Here is a 26,637-nt window from a genome sequence, read left to right on the forward strand (position 1 = left end):
CATACTATCGCTCATTACAAATGGTCACTGGCTCTCGGGTGGTCTTTTGGCACGGAAACATCATGATAATGCACCTCCCTATGGATGTAAACATACGTGGCATGTTATGAGCACCTGAGTGAAGTTTCTTTCTTTAGTAAGAGTTGGAGTGGAGAGTTTTGTATGGTACAGCTCAGCACATTTGAATCTAATGCACACCAGACACAACAGAACTGAGGCCAGGAGGAACCATCTTATTAATTAACTGACCAAAAGCAAAACAAAAAAAGCAAAACAAAACAGGAGGATAGGAAACTGGTGCTGTGGGACAAGTTCCAACTGCATGTGTTTTGACATACGTTTCCCTCAGTCAAATCCCAGGGGTCCTGGACATCATTCCAGCCGTAATGACTGCTGTGAGGTTTACTGGGTAAGATTTATGGGGCATGTTATCTTCATTTGATTTGGCTTTCAGTCAAACGCAGAAGGAGCGTGAGCGAGCAGGAATTTCAATTTGCATTTTAAGCTGGCGGAGTGAGGGGGGAGAGCCTACAGAACGTCCAGGGTACAGTGAAATAGTATTTGCATTCTCTTGTTTATTCTCACTTTGTTCAAATAAATTGGAATAAATTTGCCTCTGAGAGTGTCTCCACTGCCCCCTCTACATTCCTTTGCATCCATATAATGTGTATAAAATGTCTCGTTAGTAGTACTGTAAATTAAAATTCATCTAATTGAATATGACCCACATAAAAGTCTGTCATTTGTTAATGACTTCATTTATATGTAATATTAATGGGAAGCTCGGGACATTTCCATTACCAACAAGGCCTCACATTTCATCCAGATGATGTTAAAGTAGGTCATAACCTCTTGTAAGTTACCTCCCGAGTTGTCACTAACGGTTCAGTCCTGTGATTCTATATGCAGTGCTAAAGCAGTGATGGATTTGTAAGACATTTGCACTGAGGGTAGATGAAATACGGCAATGGCCTACTTTTCCTTCAGCTCTTAGAATAGCAAGCCTCGCCAAGTGCATTTCACCACTGAGACAGTTTTCTTATAGGTGCTTCTCTTCTAACTTAATAAGACATTCCAGAGGGTGTTGACGGTTGAAAGATTTCAAAACTATAATTATCACCAGTAATGACTTTAAAATAAAGTCACGCAAAGAATTAGACAAGGGAGTATCACAGCGGCACCTGTAACCATTTGCATCCATGTGGAACTAATGATTTCATCCACAGACCTGTTTTCCATTATGAAGCTATACACAACGTGAAGGACAACAACCCTCTGTCCCAATTACTTAGCAGTGAAGGAAAAACAGCAAAGACTGTAAATGCTTAAAGGTACTGTACACTAAGACGGTTCAAATGTTTTTTAAGGCCAGAGCATAGGGAGGCACTCTGATGAAGGCACATGGTAAAACGTTTGTGCTGTTTCGGGCGCACCTTTGGGCAATAACAAGTTATAAGCAATTTATTGACGTGGTCTCATGCTGGATTTCTGAGTGCAAAAAAAGTTCAAGGCAATTGCTTTAAGAATTGTGAGATGATGCACTGAGAATTGCTCAAGGACGGCTGAGGTGGGTGTCCACCAATTTAACATTGCTATAAAAATGGATCAAAATATGCCTATGGGATATATTTTGTTGCATTTAATATAGATTATAGCCAGTTTCATAGCATGCCATAGCCTATTTAATACGGACATGTAATGACTTTCCCAAACATCTGTGTGCGTGTGTGCATGCGTGCGTGCATGTGTGCATGCGTCGCGTGTGTGTGTGTGTGTGTGTGCATGCGTAATTACACATGTGTGCAGTACACATCCTCCCAGCTCAGAATCAATGCTTGGCAGGCGCAGGAGGGGCAATTACATTCCGGTACTGGGAGTCCTTCAAATAATGAAAAACCCTCACAGGGACGAAGTTGCAGACACCTTCATTAGACAAAACATTGTTTTCTTTTTTGTTCGGAGAGTGACCCAATAATGATCCAGGATAGAATCCTATAAATGTCTAATGGGCTCAATGAAATAAAACAGGAGGTCAGAACCTCTGGCCATAACCACGGTGGTGCAGAGAAAATGAACTGCTTACAACAGGAGGTCATCACGCTTCTTACAAGCATTATGAAGCCTTTTGACCAGGCTGTTTAGCACTGTCTCACCCATTACATGACTGGACTGAATGCTTAAATGTTTTTAATCATTCATTTGTTTATAGGTCACACTTCAGAGACAATTGACACCCAGACATGCTCAGTTGGTTTTGCAAAAAGAGTTCTCAACATTATTTTCTAGTTATTATTCTAGAAAGGCATCTCTGAGAAATTGATAACACAGCTGATGAGAAATGCATGGCTTGGGTCAATAGCATTGGTTTAGTTTCTCAACAGGATTAAAATGCTCTTTTCAAGCACAGTAACTACAAGCTGTTTTTCTCATAAATAATTTCTAAAGTCCTGTGTTCTACTTTTATGATTCGAAGGGTTGTCCTGTTGTATTAGGAAGTGGAAGTTTTTAAGATGTCTGTTTTGGGGTGCTTTAGCTACAAACTTGGGTGTTTTGTTTGGCGTGGATGTGAAGAGTTTTGCCTTTTCCTGAGGCAAACCGTTTTTGTGAGGGAGTAAATCACAAAGGCTTTCTTTAAGTTGTCCTCCTCCCCCACACACACACACACACACACACACACACACACACACACACATACATATTTTTTTCAAGGCCATGATTCTAGCCTGAGAGGCGGTTTTCCTTCAGTGAAATCCCACCTTTGGATTTAGAGTGTTGAAGCAGCAGCATGGCAGCTTTACCCCCCGGTACCCAGGCAATGCCTCTCCCCTCATCCCAATCCATTATTCATGCTTGAATCCACCCAGGTCCTTTGATCATCAAAATATTTCTCCAAATACAGTAAACATGGTGAGACCTGCAGTAATTTATTGAGCTGTCAGAATGGAGTGCCTGACTGTTTAGTAATTCTGAAATGACAAGAATGATGTATTATGACGTATTATGTTGTATTATGCAGATTGCAAATCTCTCCGCTATGGGCTATACAGAGATTAATAGAGAGCTTTCATACCATGTTATTTAATCTATAATGTATTTGAACATACACGCCATAAAGCACTTTCAAGCACACAATACACACATACACATACACACACACACACTCACTCACACACACACTCTCTCTCTCTCTCTCTCTTCTCTTTCTTTCTCTCTCTCTTTCTCTCTTGACTGATTTATGACTGCTATTTATATTCTATCTTTGAATATACCGACAACAAAATTGTCCAAACAGTAATCAAGCTTCCTTGTGTATAAACACAGAAAATTAGAGCTCTTTGTGTTAATTGGTGTTGAACCTCTATCCATCACTTGTGAAGAAGTAAAACAACACTAACACATCCCCATGGCACCTCACTAAAAGCCCAGTACTGCCAAGAAGGTCTCAGCAGCTCAGGACACTGTTACTTACACGTTCTATTCCCCACAGATACTCTCCAACCCAATACCCTCTTCACTGGCCATGTTATTAGGGGCTGTTACTAAAATACACCCCTCTGATTAAATGTGTGCCTGTGCCCTGTGGCTATAATGTCATGGGTCAACGTGCTAAAAGTTGAAGCCTCCGCAGTGCCTGGAGCCTCAGTGCACCACAGGAAAACTGCGACCAGAATAATTACCTGCAGTGCCTGGGCAAACGACTCCTCCCGGCTCCCCCTTGACTTTTGGCAGATTGAAATTCTTCTGTTGGGACTCTTTCTGAAATGATACCGGCAGTATTTCTGATTAAGTTGAGGAAGTTATTGAACATGTGAGGCCTCAAACTGAGTGAATTAATTGAGAGCAGGTCTGTTAATGTCTCTAGTATTAAGATTAGCTGTCGCGTTCACTAGGTGTAAGGCATATTAATTAGCAGAAAACTGTTCAGTTTGAATTGTGTGTAATGTCTGAATTCTGAGTTATTTTTCAATAACTGATTACTGAACCCACTGTGAGGGTTTCTATTGCTGTACCTGGCTTGACTCCTCAAGTTGTATTATATATATGGTTTGTTATAAGTTGTTCCTTATCTAATTTACCTAACAGTGAAATGGCTTATGGCCTATTACATAATATCCACGTAAGATAGATAGATATATAGATAGATTACTTTATTAATCCCCAAAGGGAAATGATGGTGTTACAGCAGCAATTAATAATATAAACATATATCACACATATACATACATACAAGTTAAAATTGTCTCTCAGCTTAATAACATAATGGATTCCTAGATAGATAGATAGAATTATATGGATTATATACTTTCAGGTGTGTTTTGTAACCAGATACAGCTGGCCCGGATGAAAAGCTCTCAAGATAAGCTACCAATAATGCATCAAGCATTCAGTTTGAACTGTAAGGTGATGCCAAACATTGGGCCCGCATCCAAACTGGGCTGAAGCCAGGGGAAGGTTAGGGTAGGGTAGCTCTTGAGAGCGTACTGGCAGATGCGTTTACTCTCTCTCTATCTCTCTCTCTCTGTCTCTGTATACGAGGACCACCTGATACACCGCAAGGCCCACTCCGAGGGGAATGAGAGGCCATATCAGCTGACCTGCACTCACAGGTCGTCCCAGCCGGCCAGAGGAGACGCCGCTGACACGACCACTCACCGCACCGTTGGGGACGGTAACACTGCACTGGAGGCCAGCCTCGACAAGCCTATTGTCTCACGCAGGGATACTGGAAGGATTTGACTATGGTGTCACGGACATCTAAAACATTATCATCAAATGCCGTGTCAACATTGAAAAAAATATAAATACATATTGCATGTGCAATCAAGCTGCCCTAAACCCCATACACGCGTGATGAATGCAGAGCCCTATAAATATTCAGAAGACATTTGGGGGTTTTTTTCATTCAGTTTGGAAGGCTTGTGAGGGGGTCACTCATTTGCTCAGCGTGAGTGGAATCAAGGGCTTAAGGAGTAATGAAAACCCAGGCAGGGCACTCAAACGCTCAATTTGTATTAAATCTGTCCACATTATCTCCGCTTTTTGTGTACTGATAGACCTGCTTGTGTGCTGGCTGTCGCTCTAGGGTGTTTGCTTGCGAGTAGTAGGGGAGGGGAGGTGGAGAGCACACACATAGCCGCTGGATAAAGCCCTCACCCTAAAACAAAAACTAAAGATGCATTTGGACTCTACATCATGTTCCCACCAGAGAAAATAAAACTGTTAAAATGTATGTTCAGTGTGATAGCTCTTTCTGTCAGACTACATGGTCTGGAGAACATGAAGTATAAGTATAAGTAAGCATATATACTCTTTTGATCCTGTGAGGGAAATTTGGTCTCTGCATTTATCCCAATCCGTGAATTAGTGAAACACACAGTGAAGCAAAGCACACACTGATCCCGGCGCAGTGAGCTGCCTGCAACAACAGCGGCGCTCGGGGAGCAGTGAGGGGTTGGGTGCCTTGCTCAAGGGGCACTTCAGCCGTGCCTACTGGTCAGGGTTCGAACCGGCAACCCTCCGGGTACAAGTCCGAAGCGCTAACCAGTAGGCCACGGCTGCCCTTGAAATGAAAAACTATTAATAATGACATAAAGATAGGGTTCGGAGTCTATATTGAGCTGGTCTATCTGCATAGACAGGTTTCTGCTGTATCACTGAAAGTTACTGGCCCACTGGTGATTTAATTCCCATTGATGTTGCTGAAACATCCGGAACAGCAGTAACATGAGAAAACAGCTGAAACCATGGTCGAATAATCAATGGCTGAATGTTCCCTGTCAACACAGATAAATTTGTGGTGCCACATGATCCATTTGTGTGTGTTTGTGTGTGTGTGTGTGTGTGTGTGTGTGTGTGTGTTGCATGTATGTGTGTGTGCGTGTATGAGTGTCCTCAAAGTTTCTAAAGGGATAAAATATCACCACCATGCTCCAATTCATTCAAATCACATGAGAGCTATTGATTCCCCCGAAAGAAATTTTGCCAATTTAAAACGGAGTTGACAGAATGGAGCCAGATCATGGTCAGCCTGATTAAATATGTTCCCCCTGTGAGGCCTCCGCTGTAATTTACACTTATGAATTGCTAAGGGATTCTGTTCACTCAGCAGAAACATTGCAGAAAGCTGTGTTCCACAACCAGCTTGATAAATTTCTTTACCATGAAAAACACACACACATATTTCTTTCTTTTTTTGTTCCCCCTGCTGCTGTCTGTGCTTGTGAGCCTCACTGCTTCCTCTCCTCTTCCCCTCTGTGACCAAAAATGATTCAGGGTCTTCATTCTGGGAGGACAGGAGCCGATCCGCTGTGGTGACGGCGTGGGGGTTTTCTCCATCAGATGAAAAGGGGAAAACAGAATTGAAGACTCCCAAGGCTTGGTCCATCAGTAAGTACTGTGTGTGTGCCGATTTAACAGGAGAGATTTCCATCTCCACTAAAAGGAGATGCTGCCATTTAAAGGTCAGAAGATTGTTTTGAAAGGCCGATGGCTTTAGACAAAGCAGAAAGGCCAGGTGAGCCTCTAGCCCAGACAGTCAACACTACAGTCCCTGTTACTTCAGCATCTTGGTACTGAAATTCAGTGACAACCCTTTTTTGATACATGTTGCTGGTATCAAAATTCAAAATTAACATATTTTCCATTCTTTTTCAACATTTGATATGTTGTCTGTGTCATTTTTGCCACTAATATGAGTTTACGAGTTTGCAGATTATTACATTCTGTTTTTATTCACATTTTACACAACGTCACAACTTTTTCTGTTTTGGGGTTGTTGTATATACAGAATATGCATCATGGCTGATGTTTAGCTTTCAGTCATATTACTCACAGCACATAGAGAGCTTCCCCTTATTACATGTAGCCCGCAGGACTCCTCTGGCAAAGTGACAGAATTGGGTTTAACAAACCCCTCTGATAACACACTTCTCTATCCAAACAAGATGAGAGTCTGTCTTCTACGTTTCATGTTCCGGCAAACATGCAAATATTTGCTTAGAAGTTCTGTTTTGAAGATTCCGACAGAGCTAGTAGTTCATTCACTTTCCAAAGGGCTAATTATGATTCTGCTGAAGATGATAGACAAAACCTGCAAATACTGTTACTCATACAGTACAATGTACAATGTATCATACGTTTCTTCATAACACCTACAGTATTTCACCAATGACCTCACAGGTATGTCACTGAGTAGATATTTTGGTCTTGCTCCCCATCACACTGTAATACCTTTATGTCATATCTGAGTATCAGCAGAACAGAAAAGCAAAACAGAAAACTAAAAATCTTGATAAAACAATATATTTGTTTTATAAACGACCACTGTTGCTAGGCCTGTGTTAGGTTTACATACAAATCCATTCTAAACCATCCTGATAACGCTCGTAATCCTCGTGAATGCCTTTGCAATGTGCGGTACGTTTTATCACTGGTTCTGTGTTTTTTTTTATAATAGGACTCAGGTGGTGGAGGAGGTGCTTTTAGCAGACATCGGACTGTGGAAACGTTCCATTAGTAGATAAGGCGAAGCTTTTCCCTCTCTGTCACATCCGCACAAAATCAAGTCGATCTGCATCCCTTACCCGTAATGTTCTACATGTCACTTGGCCCTGAAGTCTCTCATGCGAGTGGCCTTTGGATGCACCCTGCCAGAGTACTATTGATTTCTTTATTGAGTGGGAGGCATGAGTGAGTGTACTGCTATTATGACTTAGCTTCCTCTGGCTTCGACAGTTGTTTTCCTATCCCAAACTTCTTGTCTTCTGTCCCGATTCCTGCCCTCAGCAGATAAGCACCCGCAGAACGTGCACCCGCAGAATGTGTGTGTGTGTGGGGGGTAGAGTGTGGTGTGGACAGCAGAACTGCTGAAGCATGACTTAAATGAATGAACTCGCTCTTAATCTTGTCATCATTTGCATTGCATTAAGCCGGACCTGGTCCCTCCTTAAACAGCGGCTGATTTATCATCCCAGAGGATTCTGCTGAGCGTCACCACGGGCCCAAGAGAGGAAGTGGGGGGGTTGGGGTTACGGCCCAGAGCAGCCCAACACAGTGTGTGTGGGGGGGTGTAATGAATGAGACGGGGCTGAAGAGGCACTTTATTTGGAGGCAGACGATTCCATTACACATATCTGAGATCAATCAGTGCACTGGGCACGGGCCCATCTCAAACAGCAGCGGAATCATTAATCGCTTAGCCCGGGATAAATTACATTTTAAGCGCATTATGCAGACAAATTGGATGCTGCTTATCTCGCCCCAGCATCGCTGGACCAGGCTGGTGAGGCCCTGGCACTGGCTAATTCCAAACAGGTGGGAGTGTCTCGCTCAATAACGGGAGAAATGTGTGCTACAAAATGCATTTTGATCTTCCCTTTGAAGTGGATGGGAAACACGTTCTACATGGGTTTGGATTGATGTTCAGTCCAGCAGTCTTCGCGCTGAGATCTTTTTACAGTGCCGCAGTCGATGTCAGCAACCCCAGAAAGGGTATTTTTCCAGCGGATCTGCAGACGTGGGTTATTTCATTGTCAGTCTGCCCTATAATCCTTCGTCATGCTGGGTTAGGGTTTAGCGGTGCTATTGACTGGCACACACACACACACACACACACACACACACACACACCATCGGCAGCACATCTCCATTTCCCAGATTGCGCCTCTCATCGCTGCTGTTTACTCCAGATAAACCCCAATGATGAAACATCAGTAGTCCCCCAGTAAAGGCAGGCAGGCATGCAGGCGCTTGCACTCATTTACTTTTCTCTTTCCAAGGCAACCTGTGTGCTATTCCTCACAACTCTATTAGCAAGTCAGTCTTCAAGCGCCAACCTGAGCCACAGAAGCACAGTAGTAGTCAAGAAATGAATGATGAATGAGAATGATGGAGCCCACAGGAAGGCCAAATGAATCTGCATCTGTTGCAGCCCCCTTTTACCGATTCTGGTCGAGGTTTTTGCCAAAGTGCAGCAGCCTGTTCAGAGCCCTGAGGGACCGTTACCCACAACTCCCCTCCACAGGCTCTCGGCAGTCGGCATTGCACCAGTTGGCATTTAGTCATTCCGACCATCCCTGCACGTCTCCCTCCTGCGATCCGATAATTGTGTTAAACTTTAATGATGAGCCATGCGTGGAATATATCTGAAGGGCACTACTGGTGTGGTGCTCCACTGCCGGGGCCTCGGTCTGAACTGCATAATGTATGCATGGCTGCGTGGCGCATGGTGCCGATTGCAGAGCGAGTGGCTACAGCACAGTGTGCCGGGGAGAAAAGAGAAAGAGATTTATGTATCATCTGTCTCTCTCTCTCTCTCTCTCTGGTGTCCATGTGCTGGAGACCCTGCGACGCCTGCCTGCCTGCCTGCCTGCATGACTTTGAGGTTTTTCTTCCTCTGTGGTACGCCACTGGTCTGTGAGGACACCAGGCAAAGCAAGACATTCTGCAACCAAACAAGGACTGCACTGCATACAGAGTCCAAGAAGTTTTGATGGCCTAAGGCACTTTTTCTGTTTACTTTTTTGCGCCATCGATTCCCTTTCCCACAACCTGCTTTTGCCATTGTTACCTGAATGTAGGAGCTGAAGGCACCACATGTTTCAGTGTGGTACGGGGTCCCTCGCTACCAGCCATGCCTTCATTGTTATAATGTCACTCTTCATACCAGGGGTGGGGGAAACAATGTGGTCGGCGTTGGCAGAATAATTGCGCTTAACTCAGCTTTCTCGGAAATGAGGCATTGTCGATTCCAATTAATTTCTAGATTGTCCCAGAGTCATTGTCAGTCACAGGGAGGGGGAAAAAAACAAACTTTGTGTGCCTGCATTCATATGCATGCAGGCACACATAGCTAGCATGCTTGAAATTGATTCCTTGCTTTAAGGTTCCAATTTTATTTTACATGGCTGCGGTAGAGAAAATACATGCAGCTTGGAGTCCCCAGCAGTGAAAGGGATCAAGTGGGTGGCATTCGGAATGTCACCTTGAAGAAGAACACCTAAACAATCATTTACAAAGGATTTTTATAAACGCTTTCCCCTCATGCATTTGAGGGCAGGGGAGACACATAAAAAAAGAATGCAATTAAACATTAAAGGATTTTATGTGCAGATGAGGGGACAGGCTTCTATTATTTGCTGCTCTGATGGGTTGGGTGGGGGGTGTTTGCTGCTGAGCCTGGACAAAACTCTCCCCTAATAATTAAGCAGGAGGGACAAAATGGCTTTTCAGTTATCTAGGGGGGAAATGGTGCACGGAGGGGGCATCTTTTCACCGTCTGACTCTCTGTGGCTGTGTGCTCACTGCCAAACACAGCCCTCATGCATCCAAGATTCGCTCCACACAGAGCTGGGAAACAGTAATTACTCCTTCTGAATTACTTCTGTGGGATCATATCGATTTTTTTCTTCCTCTGTCTCTTCGCCTATTTTACACTGACATAGAGGGGATGGGGGTAGGGGGACTTCCCAGTATTTCAGAGTTATTTTCTTCAGGAATGCCAGACAATACGTCCACAAAAGATAACAGCAGAATGGGGCGGTAAACAGGTCACGTGACAATTATTTATTTTAAGTCTCCAGACAAACGTTCATAAGAGTGATGCTAAACGAACACGGTTCCAATGACAAAGACTGATGGATTGTAAGTAAAGTTACTTCTAATTGTTTTATTTCTCTGGCTCGTTGTGCAAAGCAATCAATTACATGTTGCCAACATGTAAGCAGTCAATTACTATACATGTCGCCACCTTGGAAACCAACTTCCGCTGAAATTTCAAAGCTATCGCTACTTGTCGGCTGTCCGCTGTCAACAAAGAGATCAATTAAAAATTCTTTGTCAAGTTTGCCAAGATCGTAGAAAGTAGCTTGTCTAGCAGTCTACTGGAAGGACAGGAACAGGACGGCACATTACCCTGCCAAGGTGTCATTAACCTCAGCTCAACGAAGCCGGTGTTACATGGCAACTGGCACCCATGTTAACTGGCTGCGTTGCTGACGTTTCACGAGTGATGACGTTTCTTTGACAGATGTGGCCGCTTGCAAAATTGTCTGTAGTACGCTACATGCACTGGACCATGAATATGCCACCAAAAACATAAATACAAATAGCCTAATAATAACTCATGGGTATCGAACCTGCTTCCTAAATGAAACCACTTAAGCTACATGCAGGGGCGCCTTAATACCACCTGAGGCCCCTGGGCTATATGTATATATATATAAGCCCCCACCCCCCAAACCGCAAATACTAATTATGATACCCGGCCCGCGATCGATCTGACCCGCCTATTTACATAACGTGCGCTTTTGGCTGATATAGCCTAACATGCAGTGTAGCCTATCATTATTGAGCCTATGTAAAACATTTACATAAACAGGAACAGAAAGCCCTTAATTACGTCAGCCTACCCATGACATCGCTTATCAAAAAGGTTAGCCTACTGCACGAAAACAACAGCGTTGAACTTTTACAACACTATATAGCAGTAGACTCCGGACAGACTCCGCCTTCAAACTGGCAAATCCGTGTAACTGTCACCTCTGTTTTACTGTCGTGATGGAGACATTGACCCGGATCAGACACCAGGGGGCGGGAAGCACAGTCACAACTGATACGGCCAGCCACATTTTTAGTTCTACGATTTCGTCGACTGCCTTACCACCGCCAGAGCTGAGTTAGACATTAACGGAGGCGGTTGGTGAACACGAGAGCTAGTGAAAAGAAGAGTTTCTTTTGATTTGTTTCAGGTAAGCCTATTTGCTTCAACTATATTAGAATGAAATACATTATTTTTGCTTTCATATAATGTTAATGGATCCTTTTGACATTTACGCAACTTTAAACTGGTCTTGGACAATTAGCTAACGTTAGCTTTTGGGGTAACCAAGGGTTAATGAAATGTTCATTTTATCCATGTACAAATTAATTTAGCAACGCTTTTTATCCGAAGCGACTTAATTTGGTCAATTTACTTGTTACTTCAGGGCTCTCCCTTAGAGCAACGTAGACCCACAATTTGCAGGCTAGCATGTTAGCCTGATTCCTTAACCGCTACTGCATCCTCTGTTAGCCAGAAAATAATTGAGATGTGTTCTATGTAGTGAGATACGTGTTTGTATGTTAAAATAATGATTTTATACAGTTAGACGTGTATCCAAGTATCAAAAGAATCATGCCTTCTCCCTCCGCCCCCGTCTCTTCAGCCCCAGGACCGAGGCGTTCAGGTGGCGTGACTGGCGTGCCCTGTCTGCAATCCTCCCTTTCAGTAAGGTAAGTAGTCTTGTAGCACTGTTTAGCCTATGTTTCTGACATTTAAAACTCAAAAACCAAAATATATTACACAAAGGTGTTATCAGGGATTAAAATTCTCGTTTGTACGACGGACAATCGTCATTTGGAAATTCGAATCCCCGGTGGTGCACTCGTAATCAAAGATAACGGCAGAGGGTTAAAGCGGAGCGAGAGGCGCAAACGTTCGACAATTTCCACATTCGATTATTGCAAGGGGGAGGGGGGAAAATCCCCCTTTATGCAGACCAGAGTAAACCCTCGCTGCACTAATGTCAATGGAGACTTGTGGAATTTTAGTAATCAAGGATCTTTGATAACGGTCTCTCTAAAAGCTGAATGTGGAACGCTGGATACGTGCTTCACTCTAGAATCTTTCGCCCTCAGCGTGCGCCATCTTGACTACATAGCGGAGGGAGCATTTTCAAACTCGTGGTAATTTTCAAACTTAAGCAGCAGCAATGGAAAACACACTTTACAGAGTTACAATCTAGTTTAACATAAACAGTGACAAACTTTTAAGCATTAGCAGTAATCCAATGGAAAACAGACACAGGTTTGGAACTAATTGGGAGAGTTATCTAATCTAGTTTTATGTTAAAATAATGATTTTAACAGTGACATGAATCATGCCTTTTCCCCAGTCTGCCCCCCTGTGAGGTGCGGAATTCGCGCGTGCCCTGTCTGCAATCCTGCCTTTCAGTAAGGTAAGTGTAAGTCTTGTAACACTGTTTAGCCTATGTTTCTGATATTTAAAACTCAAAAACCAAAATATATTACATAAAGGTGTTATCAGTAGGGCTGTAACGATATACGATTCGAACCCGGAATCGCGACATTCATATCCACGATACTGTGTCGCGGTGGGAAAAGGCAGAATCGCGACACACACTTTCTAGTGTTTGCACACTGCTTTGCAGCCACAAAAAAGCAACCCACATCTCCCGCTTTACTTATCGGTAGTCTACGTTGTCCAAAAACAAATAAATAAATAATAATTTCATACCTCTCCTTGCTTTCATTGTAGACTATGTGTGCAACTTTACCAAACAGTATAGAAATAAACCCCCTCTCCTTGCCCCACTCTCTCTCGCGCTCAATCCCTCTCCCTCCTGCTCAATGAACATGCGCGACTTAAATAAAACATTCACAATCGTGAAAGCAAGGACGCATAGAAGACGACTAGCTAAATTACTATTAAATCCGCTTAGCATCATTAGCTATCATTGCTGCACATATTTGTTTAAAACTCTTGCATTGAAGTTGACTGATCATCTCAATAGCAACGTTTCCCAAAAGGGCCTGTCCCAAGGAGAACAAGTATTATCTTGAAACACACGTGGGGAAACTGAACAGTCCAATCAGTAGACTATGATAGGCTAAGCTAGCCAACTATGCTACTTTGTTTACAACATTTCCAGGCTTTAACCAGACAGCTGAATTAAAGAGGTAGAGTTGTAATAAAAAATAGTAGGCCTAGGCTATAGGCTAATCTGCATAAAGTGTGCTGTCATAAATATCAGTCATTCAGAAAAATCTAAAGGATATAAAATAAAAGATATACTGTAATCTTCTGGTGTTCTAAGGGAGACTATTAAAATGTTATTTAATAAAATGTCTAGCCCCCCCCCCCAAAAGAAAAATCGAGATTTGTATCGAACCGTGGGTCAAAAATCGTGATACAAACCGAATCGTGAGGTTGGTGTTACAGCCCTAGTTATCAAAGATTAGAGTTCCGGCAACTGAAATCATAGGCGCCATCTTTAAGACAAGTTCGATCATTGTAAAACTTTCTATTACGTCTGTCAATGGAACGAATTGGGATGTTGGCGAGCTATCTATGATGTGAGATACGTGTTTGTATGTGAAAATAATGATTTTATACTGTTAGACGGGTATCCAAGTATAGAATGAATCATGCCTTCTCCCTCCTCCCCCGTCTCTTCAGCCCCAGGACCGAGGCGTTCAGGTGGCGTGACTGGCGTGAATTCGGCGTGCCCTGTCTGCAATCCTGCCTTTCAGTAAGGTAAGTGTAAGTCTTGCAGCACTGTTTAGCCTATGTTTCTGACATTTAAAACTCAAAAACCAAAATATATTACATAAAGGTGTTATCAGGATTAAAATTCTCGTTCATATGACGGACAGTCGTCATTTGGAAATTCGAGTCCCTGGTGGTGCACTCATAATCAAAGATTACTGTCTCTCTAAAAGCTGAATGTGGAACGCTGTTTTTTTTTTTTTTTTTGCTTAAATTGTTTGAACAGGGATAGAAATAGACATTCCACTTTGTCTTCTAATTTGTACCCTCCATTTTCACATTTTTTAAATTTTCTTGTTCCAAGACTAAGACTGTACAGGAAGCATTAGCCAAGGATTGTCATGTGTGCTGATTGCCTTTATTGTCTCAACAGGGGCAGTAAGGACAAGATCCACCCACCACCCAGTGCATGCTACATATGTGTGTGTAATAAATTGAGAGGGAAAGTGTGTGTGACAAATGAAATTTAATAAAGTAAGTACAATTTTGAATTGGTGCTTCTTTTCTCAAATACATTAGTACAAGGTTTTGATTTTTAGATAATTTATTCCAAGATGTTGATAATTTAACACTCAATATACATGATCAAACTACAGGCTACTGAGTTCAACTAGGGGTATTGGATGTTACTGTTTAAAAAGCTTTATTAGTAATCCTTTATACTTTTGACAATCTTAACTTTCTAAAATTCTGAACAAATACTGTAACTCCTTGATTTGTTAGTGACATTGACTATATAGTACAAATGGGTGCCAGACGTAAAATGAGCTGGTCCGCATTTGGCCCAAATAAGGGCCGCAATCGCCACTATCGAATACTCACCTGGCCCGGATCATTATGATAAAGTGCACATTTGGCCCAAATAAGGGCCGCAATCGCCACTATCGAACACTTATCTGGTCCGGATCTGGCCCAGATCATGACTATAATTTGCACATTTGGCCCGGATCCGCCGAATAAAAAACACATCCGGTTTAGAGCCGTCCCAGAGCTGGGCCAGATCATGATAACGGATGCGGAACGGTATTGGCCCGTTGTGCCAAAAGACACCGGCCCAGGTCCGTTTTGCGGATCCGGCCCAGATCTGAAGGTGGATCTGGGCCGGATCCGGGCCAAATACATTTTGCTATCTGAAAGATGGGTTACACATATGGACTTTTTTAAGCTTTTCAAAAGTGCATGTGTTTGTCGTGTCGGTGGGTTCCCCAGGAGGTTTTTTGAAATTCTGTCTACTTAACACACCATTCTAACACAGATTGGGAGGGACAGAAATACTTTTAGCCTACAGAACAAGCAGCTGGCTCATGTGACGTGAACATTGGCTACCTTATGCATTATCACTACACTTCCCAACATGGAGACATATCTCACGTTAACAATCAGAAAACATAATATAGGATATTATTTATGCGAATATGGGTTAGCACAAACTTAGCTTTTGGTGAACGGAGATGCAGATCACTAATTCATTTCTTTGCGCAACAGCCCATGTTTTGCGTTCACTCCAGTGAGACAAGTGAAATAGGCCTACATGTTTTTAAAGCCGTTTCATTGCCAGGCTATTTGCTACGATATTTACCTGCTATGCCTTCTGTTTTCATGGACAGTTACAGGAATCCACGCCATTCGATTTATCGTTGCTTCAATCCAACCCGCGTTATCTCCAGAGTTTGTAAATTTGTCAGGCAGTTTAGCCTCTCCTGTAGCTCCTCTACTTTGGGATTTATTAAGTTTTGTTACATTTTGTTACACTTGATCAGGGATCAAGGGATCTACAATGACATCGATGCAGAGGCCCCCTTTGTCAAGTGGATCAGATTCCAAAAATAATTCAGTGGAAATGCATGGATTCCAGTTTCTTCCAGTAGCAGCAACTGGAATCCATGCATTTCCACTGAATTATTTTTGGAATCTGATCCCCTTATCATACCTGTTCATTCTTTTCGTTGCTCGACTTATCGCGGACTAAATTCAAGATGGCTGCAAAACGCTAAACTTCGTGAAGAGACTGTCTGTATAAACCGTCTTGTAAGTAAACTACCAGTGCTTTTTCAAAGTTCTCAATGTCTCGTTTTAAATGTCAGGGCCCTCGGAAGTCTACCAATGAAGTGTGGAAGATACATTGAGCCTCGTAAATGGGTGTAAAACTGATTTATTTGCATGGCTAGCCCGATGCCGAAGCACCACTATTGAAAAAGCTGTTGGTAGCATCGGCTAACTAGCGCCAGATTTTGGAGTGCAGGGGACAAGCCGAGATGGGCTATGAGACATACGTTCACTCTCGGTATCATGTTTCAATACACTTTAGGTCAATATCACACCGGAATTCTCCTTTAACAGCAAGTTGCTAACATGGCGGGAAAAAATCGTGCCTGTGTTATTTGTAGCAATAACACATCAATGTTGCATGTCTTGCCTTAGAAACATGAGTTGAGGAAGAAATGGTTCGGATTTATCGTTGGAACACCACCACCGAAGTAATGCAACATTAGTTCTGTGTTCCAATCATTTCGACCACACTCACTGCCTACAGTTAGAAAGTGGTTTTGCTTCGATGTTCTGAAAACCTGGTTCTGTACCGTCATGATGATCGACCACCAGCTCACAGGCTGTAAGTACAAACAAACTTTTCCACCTAACGTCTGTTACAAAATATGTTCATATTCTTCACGTTAGCATGCATGAAAAGGGTAGCCTACAAGCTAGGCTTAGGCTAGCCTATATTACAGGAAGCTACACCAGGCACGTAACTGAAGTGTTCTGTTAAGCGGCGTGTAAAATCAGAGAATGTCTAATAGGAAGGGCTCTGGTAAAATCCATTAGAGGAATGGTCTATTTTCCCGAACGTAGCCTACAGGCCACTAACACGCCAGGTAGCTACTTCCATTGATTAGGCCTATTGGAAGCTAATTGTTGCAGTACATACGCGAATGGAATGCTTCAGTTACGGGCATGCCTGGTGTAGCTACACATAAGAAACTGACCACACTACCCAGAGATTTAGCTTGTTGAACCTATAATCTTCTAACCTAAGTGTTAAACCACAAATAATAATATTAGCAACAATATCTTATGCTCAACTAAGAATCGGGTATTGTTCTAGTCTAAACAGGGAAAATCAAAAACACAATACCCGTGCACTATTAGGCTAAGTTGCTATCACTAGAGCTCAGGTATTTACACTTCAGTCTAATTTATGTCTTCTTGCCATTATTACATTGACCTTTGTAGGCCTACAATGATGTTTTTGTTTGATTACTTGCTGTTTACTTAGTGTTTTGTATGTCTTCCAGAGCACATCCTCATGTCAGGCTACACAGCTTTCTAGCCTACATTAGGTCATCATAGAAGCAAAGGTTTGTGATCTAACTTTTATTGTTGTGCTAGTTAGTTTCTAGAAGTCTTTTTTCTAGTAGGCTAATACAGGTTCTTATGTGCTTTCGTCAATGTTTGGGAAAGTCAATTCATGGATTTCTTCAGGTCACCTTCCACAGGTGTATAAAATCAAGCACCTCGATTATGAATGTAGACTGCATGGTGCTTGATTAATACACCTGTGTAAATGGACCTGATGAAACCCATGAATTGCATAACGGATAGAATTGATATTACCGGAAATGTCTTCTTGTGGGTGTGCTGTTAGTAAATCATACACCTTACCACAGTGACTAAAATATTTTTGTTTCCATTATTGCCAGTACAGTTTTGTGTGAGATAGTGAATGTCCTGTGTACTATTAGTATCTTGTAACTTGACAGTAATACACATTTATTTACTTTAGGTACCAAAAAACAGAATACTTAATGAAAAGTATGAGTATTGATACTAAACTTCGCATACACCATGGGCATGGGGGCCTGCTACCTCTACTGCCATCAAGCCTGTTCATCCAAGGCCAGCTAGAAGACCTGGGTTGATCAAGAGGAGGGAGGAGGATGAAAGCGCCATCTCCACAATAACACCTGATGGCTCCACCTATGGCCCAGTGCAATCAAAGAGCAATGTAATAGAATCATCACAGCCAACGAATGTGTTTTTGTGTGTTGTCCCTTAGGATCCCCAGGACAATACAAGCGAAACAGCAACTCAGACCTTTTTTCCTAAATAATCCCAGCACCATCTTACAAAGGATCTGTAGGCCAGATGTCTGCATCAAGTCTGGCAAAAGAGGACATTGTTAATTCTGTGCATAGTTTGATGTTCTTGTTTTTGTGTTTGCATTATTTTAATAGACTGCAATATTACTCAGTGTTTCACGGACCACCTAGCAAAAAAAAAAAAAAAAAAACAGTAGACCTACTTCAACAGTATATTACACAATAGGCCTTCTCACTGAACCACCTTGTTTGTTGTCTTTGCACCTTGCTTATGGTGTCAGAGGATTCATATGATTTAAACTGGCATAGGTTACATCAGTGTTGCAGAACTGTTTGGATTTACATACAAGTTGGTTCAATATTGCAAACAACTCATCTATTATATTTTACCACATATTTTACCACATCTACTTGTGGAACACTTGAGATTGAGTACCACTGCTGTATGTAAATATAATAAAGTTATTTATTGAAAATTGACCTGTTTTGTATATTTGTTTTAGGAGTTTCATCAGTTTTTGTCCCTTTTAAGCCAAATGTTTCTTACATTTCATATCTTCTATCTCACAAAGGGCCATAGTAGTCATAGTTGAATGTTTAGTGCATTTTGAAGGGAGTACATTATGTTAAGGCAGACTGGTTCTAATCCTGGGTACAGAGTCATACAGACAACAGGGGTACTGGTGTTGCCCATTTTTCTAACCACATGAGCAATCCCCTTATGAAAAAGTAGTATAGGAATCTTATAGTATTTTGGGACAAAATATTATAGTAATCTTATAGGAATACGTATTTTGGGACATACTGTAGAAGTCCTACTAATAACTCTATAATATCCTATAACTGCTATAGTTTTTCTATAGTAGTCTTATTCCTAAGGGTCATACGTGACAGAAAACAACTTGAGTAGGCTAACCTCGCGAAATATAGCTAGGAGTAGGTAAGTGTGTTTGCATTTAGATCTATATATATATATTGAGCTATAACCAAGTGGTCTTTCAATGATAGTATCATGGAATTCAAACCATAACTATCTATTCCGATAGCATACAATTAGCAGGCTAGGTCAGTGGCTGAACTGCATTTAGGGTGCTTATAACCTGTGTTGTGAAGTAAAATATCTACTAGGAAGATTGCAAAGACTTTTGACTGTGTAAAGAAATAGGTCTTTATTTTAAAACGTTTCCAACTGTTTTTTACTTGAATGCAAGATGACTATTGCCACAAGCGTTTACCTCTTTTTAGGAGAAATTTTAAGCGGACATGCAATTGTTACCATTCTATTAAACCAACGTTCACCGACAAACGATCAGGAAGCGGTTCTTTTTCCTACTCGGATCAAACACATGAAGTTGTATCTCCGAAGACATTTTGTGCAACAGTTTTGACTCGAGTTTTAGCCAGGTTTTATCACTGTAAAGTTGAATATGGAGCATAGCACAGGCAGAATCCCGGATGAGGACGCACTGGAGGAAGCGTCCACAGTACTGTTAGCCAATCAGAGGTGAATTCATTAGCATGTCATTAATATTCATGACTAGAGGCGAAATCCAGTCGTTCCTCCCGCCCACCTTCCCACCAAACTAGAACAGCATGAAAACAGGCGCGCAGGGACAGCATTTTTTTCACCAGAACCGGCTCACAGGGCATTCATCAACACTACAGACCACTGCAAAATGAATGAAAAAACGATGAGATGAGACCTTTAAAAGAATAGGCTGGACAAAAGGATAGGCTACACAACACAAGGATACACATTTTATTTGATTTATTTGCTGATTTATTTGCTCTACAGACACTTCAGGTAGAGGTGGCCACAGCCTAACCTCAGTGAAACGTTTGTAAAACTTAACCATGATACTTTGAAGGCCTACTAAATGGCTTGGGCAACGGTAGCATGATAACATGGTAGCCAGATAACATGAACAGCTATGTTAACTTGTTACAATTATCATAAGGTTAGCTGACTTCTTTTAATCATACAAATGAAGTCAATTTCTGTGAGTGCCGTCCAGCTGGCTTTCGGCATGAAGTTGATAGGCGCCTGATTACCAAGCAAACAGGTCAATTTATTCGTGGTTCGATACCCACGTGAAGTTAATTTATGCTATTTAGGTGTTTGTTTATTAATATTAATGGTCCAGTGCATGTAGTACTACATACAATTTTGACTTTTAAACATGTCATGCATATTTGTGTGCGTCTCTAGTATATCAGAAAGTGACAAATCTGCAAGCGGCCACATCTGTCAAAGACTCGTCATCAATCATGAAACGTCATCAACGCAGCCAGTTAACACGGGAGCCAGTTGCCATGTAACACCGGAAACCCACAATTTGTAAAATGTTCTAATTAAGCAAGATTGCAGTGGTGGGTGAGTTTCTGTTTGTAGATTAGCTAATTGCTAAAAAATATCTCCTGGCTCCATCCAAGGCAAAAGCAGCCAGAGATAAGTGAAATTAATAATAAAAACAATAAAAATGTGTAGGCGTTCAGCAATCATTCAAATCCTTGTATGTGCAATATTTTCCATTCGTGTAGCTGTCTCAAAAATAAGAGATAAGGCATTGCTTAAGCCAGTCTTTCTGAACTATGTTAGCCTCCTGATGCTATCTTGCCTCTTTGGTATTCCTTCAGCACTAACTGAGCTTTTTATAATGCTGTAAGAGTTGCATCCCTTAACCCAGAGCAGTGGAAAGGTGAGTACATTTCCCAGCCCTCCTGGGCTTTGGCCTGCATTTCAATAGCCTACTGTCCTCATGACTCTTTCAAGGAGTATGTGAAAAGAATGAAGGAATGAATGAACGAATGAACCAAACAAAACAATCAGTAACTGTCATTTCATTATAAAGGTATTCTATTTGGCAGATACCAAGAGCTTACATTTTTCATGTGTGTATGGGCTAAAAGAGGCTAAAAAGTTCCCAAATGCCATGACTGTACCAGTGTACTTGAAACTTAAACTTTTGCTGCACTTTATAAAATTATAAATGCCTTTGACTTTTTATATTCGAGCCAAGAACAAAGGACAACTCAATTTTAGATGTACACCTCTGGGAGGCCACATGCCGCTTTAAGCTGACCTTTACAGCAAGTCTCCGCTCAGTAAATCCTGTTAAAACTCCATGGGTGCCAATCCATAATATCCTGATAGAGACCATATCCATTGTTTTCGTCCTATTATTATTAAAACCATTCTGACATTAAAACCATTCTGTAATAACACTGATGATTTTGATTCAGCCATGCATTTTTTAACAGCAATTGTGTTTTCAGCTTTTGGATGAATAACTGAGCTACATCAAACCACTACAGCCCTTAAGGTTGGTAGCTCAGCCTTTTTTTCAACTTCCATGGGTTTAAAATGAGTTCATTCTTTATCACTCTATTCGTGATGGCAGTCCTTTGTGCTTTGCCGATATGACCGGTTACGTTTCTTAGCGGCAGTCAAATCAGGTTTTCCATTTTTGCAGGCTTGGTTTCTGCTTTGACATGCAGGGAAAAGGCTCATTAAATTTAAATATGCCTGAGTGCATACCCATATATCAGTGCTCGGACTTCAAAGTCGGCCATTTAAAACACCTCCCATTGATTTTGCCTTAGCGCAATTGAAATACAATGGTACACGCTCGGGGACACAGAGAATAAAGAGGCAGTGCTGAATTTCACTCTCTAAAGAAAACACAGCATTGAGAGGCTAAGCCTTTTCACACGGAGTGACGTGAGATAAGGGCAATTTCAGAGACTCGCTTGCCTGTTTATCAGACTGACTTTTTTTTTTTTTTGTTCTCGCCGCTTTGTGAGGAAGACGCTGGCAGTAGGCAAGAGCTCCTGCTCATTCCTGGCTCCAGGAGGAAGCTCCCCTTAGATATGGATCATGCTATTGCTGGTTGAAAAGTCTAGGGCCATCGGCGATGGATGTCATTTGTGTGGGATGCGCGGCTGTCACTGACCTAATTAACAGCCATCACACCCCCCCCCATCCATTAGGAGCATTGTGAAATGAAGTACATCTGTGCTGCTGTTAGGGATGATTATCTACAAATGAACGGCCGGGTACACCATGTCCAGCACATTTTGGCACATTTCCTTTGTTTTTATGCTGGTAATGACGTGATTGGCATCCACTCAAGTTTCTGGCAGTTACTTAAAACCCTAAAATTTACGGTACTCAGCCAAAGTGCTGCGAGATAGCTCACAAGAGAGCACACAATACAAACTCATGTACTGGTTGATACCGTACAATGCAATTGAACAATGGCCACTTGATACTGATGCAATTGCCACCATATTGTCTCTTCTTAATTCATATCTTTTGAAAGCACACCAAAAAAAAATAATTTAAAAAAATGGGCTCAGTAGCTTTGCTGTGTGCGTGTCAAATGGCCTTATCTATGCAGGCTTGGAAGATACAGTGAATTTAATTTGCATGAAGGAGAAGCATAAGATTGAGATGCAGGTCAGCAGTGGGGTAGCGCAGCACAGCGCTCACCATGTGTGGATTAATCAAGCTTTGTGGACTCAGCATAATCTGAAGCCCAGTAAGGAAATGAGATGGAAAAAGCCAATAGAAAATGGAAATGTTGACATTTGCTCTCTTCCCCCGGCTGCTTTGATGAGAGGGATAGAACTCAAGCTCCATAGCACCTTGTGGTGCTCTCCTCTGAGCTAATGCTGGGGTGGTACAGTATCACCTCTTTACTCTTGAAAAATATGGCCCGTGAGAGATGCTGACCAGGGATGGATTACTGCACAGGCCTACCGGGCCCAGGCCCAGGAGCCCAAGGGGTCAGGGGGCCCTGAAGCCCAAGCCTTTGCATTCATTGCCTCAATATCAAAAAATCAGGATGTAGGCTATGAATGTTATTGAATTTAGTATTGGCCATCCCCAAAATGCACCAGAATACAGGAAATCATATCAAAGCCCTTAATACATCTGTGCCCTTAATACATCTGTGCCCAGGGGCCCAAAAGTTCATAATCCGTCCATGATGCTGACTACTGATGGTGGTGTTTCAAAAACAAGACGAGAGCTCTTGGAAGTCAACAACACTATTGTTGGTCCTGAAATTCAATTAAGCTCAAATGGATTGATTTATGTAGCGCCATTAACAATTGACCGTACAGAGCCCAAAACCTGATCCTCATAGAACAAGTACAAGGTCAAAAACATCCTTTAAGCAGAGAGAAACTTTGAGCAGAACCCAGGTCAGAGGGGGCCATCCATCTGCTCGAGGCCAAGCCGGCCTGGTAGAGAGATAGAGGCATGGGGGAAGAAGCAGACAGATAATCATCTGGAGGTCTAGAGAGGAGAATGCCAACTACTGCTACACTAGGGCAATCACAAAGAGGCAACAGCAAAGGCATCCCTTTCTACCAGAGAGGCTCTGAGTTTTGGACATCCACACACCACTCCCAACTATGGGGAGAGAAGTAAAGAAAAAAGTTTGAAGTAGACACATACAGTAGAAAGGAAGTCTACCAAAATTGTCCCATATACTTAAGTTCTGCAGCTGCTTCCAGGTTTTATTTTAACATAACAAGGAACGACGGAAGCTTGCGAATTATGGATGTTGATGTCAGATTTCAAATGACTTTCAAAGTGACAGACGGTGAATATTTCAGCGGTGTTATGTCATATTTGGTGAGTCATTGGAGAGAATAGCGAGGCTCTAACCTAAGCCGTCGAAGCATTTGTCCTTCTTGCGTGTTCCATTGACGGAAACATGCCTCGGCAACACCAGAGAAATCAATGCTCAGCCTGATTTAAAGCTGTAAAAACTCACTATAATTTCTATACGAGGCACCCCAGGAGGTTTATGTCCCCTTTGACTTAGAGTATCGGCGCACACCCCTCCACCACCCTTTCTCATGCAGGGCTCATTGATCTGTGGGTTTTCTCAAATTTGAATAATAGATGGGTCTGAGAGTCAATAGCAAACAGCCATTAATCTTGATTTATGTGTCCAGCTTAAACATCTGGCTGACAGATTACTCTTTGTAAAAATCCGATGAACCGGATGTTATATGCCGACTTAAAAAGCTTCAGACGGGGAGTTTTATAATGGCGATCGTAATGCTCCATCTTGCAGATTGATGTTGGGGCCTGTTCGCTTTAAAGTGCTAAGATTTATGAACTTCTTTCAAGTGATTACTCTGTGCCGTTCAGGTGTAAAATTCTGCAGTGCGTCAATTGTTGATTTATGACATATTATCAGTATTAGTATCAGCGTGAATGCCGGCCATTCCTATTTGACCTTTTTAAGCGAACACTGGGGTTGAATGCTCATATATCTCTCCTGAGCTGGCTCATTAAAATGTCTTCCCCACTTTCTAGAAACTTCAGAATGCACATGTCAGCTCAGGAAATGAAGACAGCGTGAGTTTAGCGACTGCCGTCTCTGGATGCTGACAGATGAGAAGTGGTGAGAATGATATTGGCCATCAAGAAGATTCATGCCCCGTCAAACGGTGAATTTTCCATCCTCCGATTACGCAACATGTCTGATGTTCACCATACCAATCTCATCATGCCACATTGGGGGGTGTGAGAGAAGGCCTAAATTAATATGCAGATGCAGACGTGAACAGGTGCGGTATTGTGTTTCTAAACCTGACTGACATCTGCTGTATTTGCAATCCTACACCACCCAAGGCAACTGGATCTCTCCGATGAGGCGATATTAAATTAATTTCCCTGGTGGTCTGGAACAGGAGAGCTCACAAGGAGGACTTTTGTTTTGGCTCAGCTGGCTCTGTTGCCTCAGCGCCAGCGAGACACAAGCCAGCCACTCATGACTTTAACTCAGACTACTGGGAAAAGGCCCTGCATTATTTTCCGGTGTAGCACAAGATCGATAAGCAGTCCTCAAAAGGAGACACACACACACACACACACACACACACACACACACACACAAGTTAGCAAAAAGACAGCTGGACAGCTGGAAGCCTTCAAACAGGTGTGCCCATTACCAAGCTAAAAAGTGAGCCATGTTTCTAGATGTCTTTTTAATGACAAAGTCAGGTGGCCAGGAACCTGCACCACACCAATGCCGAGCAATGGAATAGTGATCATCAACCTATTGAGTGGAGCCTACGGGACTGTAGGGAAGATAACTGACACAGACAAGGGCTCTGAAAGGCATTCTTATGCAGGGTCAGGCCCTCTGAAATATTTATTATTTATCTCACTTTAGTTTCCTCCTCCCAACCCTCACTGTCACAAAATACTTTCCATGACAGCTGCATATATAATGGACAACTTCATTCATTGATAATCCATACTGTGCTGTAAGGCATTAATGACTAGTTATGACTAGATATGCTATAATCATTTAGTCAGCCATTGGTTACAGTCTGACACTCTTGTGCCTTGAGTCAAAGCAACACTGGTTAAAAAGGCCTTCGTTTGAATATTTTGTATCATGTGGATAGCCTAATTGTATCAAGAATAATAAGAATAATTATAATATAACAATATTATTAAGAAGAAGGATGAATAATGTTGTGCTATTTAGAAATATATGACAAATATAAATGCTTAAAAATGGTGAAAAGATGAAGACATTGGTTGGATTGTAGGCTATAACTTACTAAAGGGACTATCTGTGATCCACTGTCAGGAAAAAGGAATTGAAAGGGCACTGCTAAAGATCTCTGTTGAATGAGTTTAGTTGTCCCTCTCGCTGGCATGTCACAAAGATAAGAGGAAGAGCTAAGAGTAGTGTGCAGAACTGGCCCTCGGTCAGACAGCCTGGTCTGGCTTCTGTGTTGTTATGGGCACTGATCACAACCTGAAATGGGCGCATGGCAACAGTGTGTTATTGCAGTGAAGCAATCACAGTGCAGTGAGGGAATACAGAAATGGGATGCATAGAGGTGAGGGATGATGCACGCAGCTGCAAATGTAGTCTGGCACCTTGGAAAGGAAAACAAAATGTGGGTTTTGGTTCAGATGCTCCAATGCCAAATTCTAGAATTACACAATGTTCTGCTCCATGATGATGGCACAGCATGTAATATAGCATGAACACCCTGGTTGCATCATATGTCAGGGTCCAACTGGATGTATTGTGCAAATGATTGATGTCCAGCTGGCTGTAGGTCATTCACATTTACGTAAATGTATGGATTTCTTTGGGCAAAACCAATGCCATCACTCCAGATGGAAAAGTTCTCTCCCGATTATATAACAAAACATGGATACGTTAC

General features: G+C 42.1%; 1 long non-coding RNA gene across 1 annotated transcript; it reads left to right on the top strand.

Moving 5' to 3' along the window:
- Positions 1 to 12,223: 12,223 nt before the first annotated feature.
- LOC125294378 lies at positions 12,224 to 14,795 on the top strand. The gene is made up of 3 exons (XR_007193519.1): positions 12,224 to 12,270; positions 14,237 to 14,314; positions 14,700 to 14,795. It is a non-coding gene; the product is annotated as an uncharacterized LOC125294378 (long non-coding RNA).
- The last annotated feature ends 11,842 nt before the right edge of the window (positions 14,796 to 26,637 follow it).

Source organism: Alosa alosa, chromosome 5 (genome assembly GCF_017589495.1).
Source record: "Alosa alosa isolate M-15738 ecotype Scorff River chromosome 5, AALO_Geno_1.1, whole genome shotgun sequence".
Taxonomy (NCBI): Eukaryota; Metazoa; Chordata; class Actinopteri; order Clupeiformes; family Clupeidae; genus Alosa; species Alosa alosa.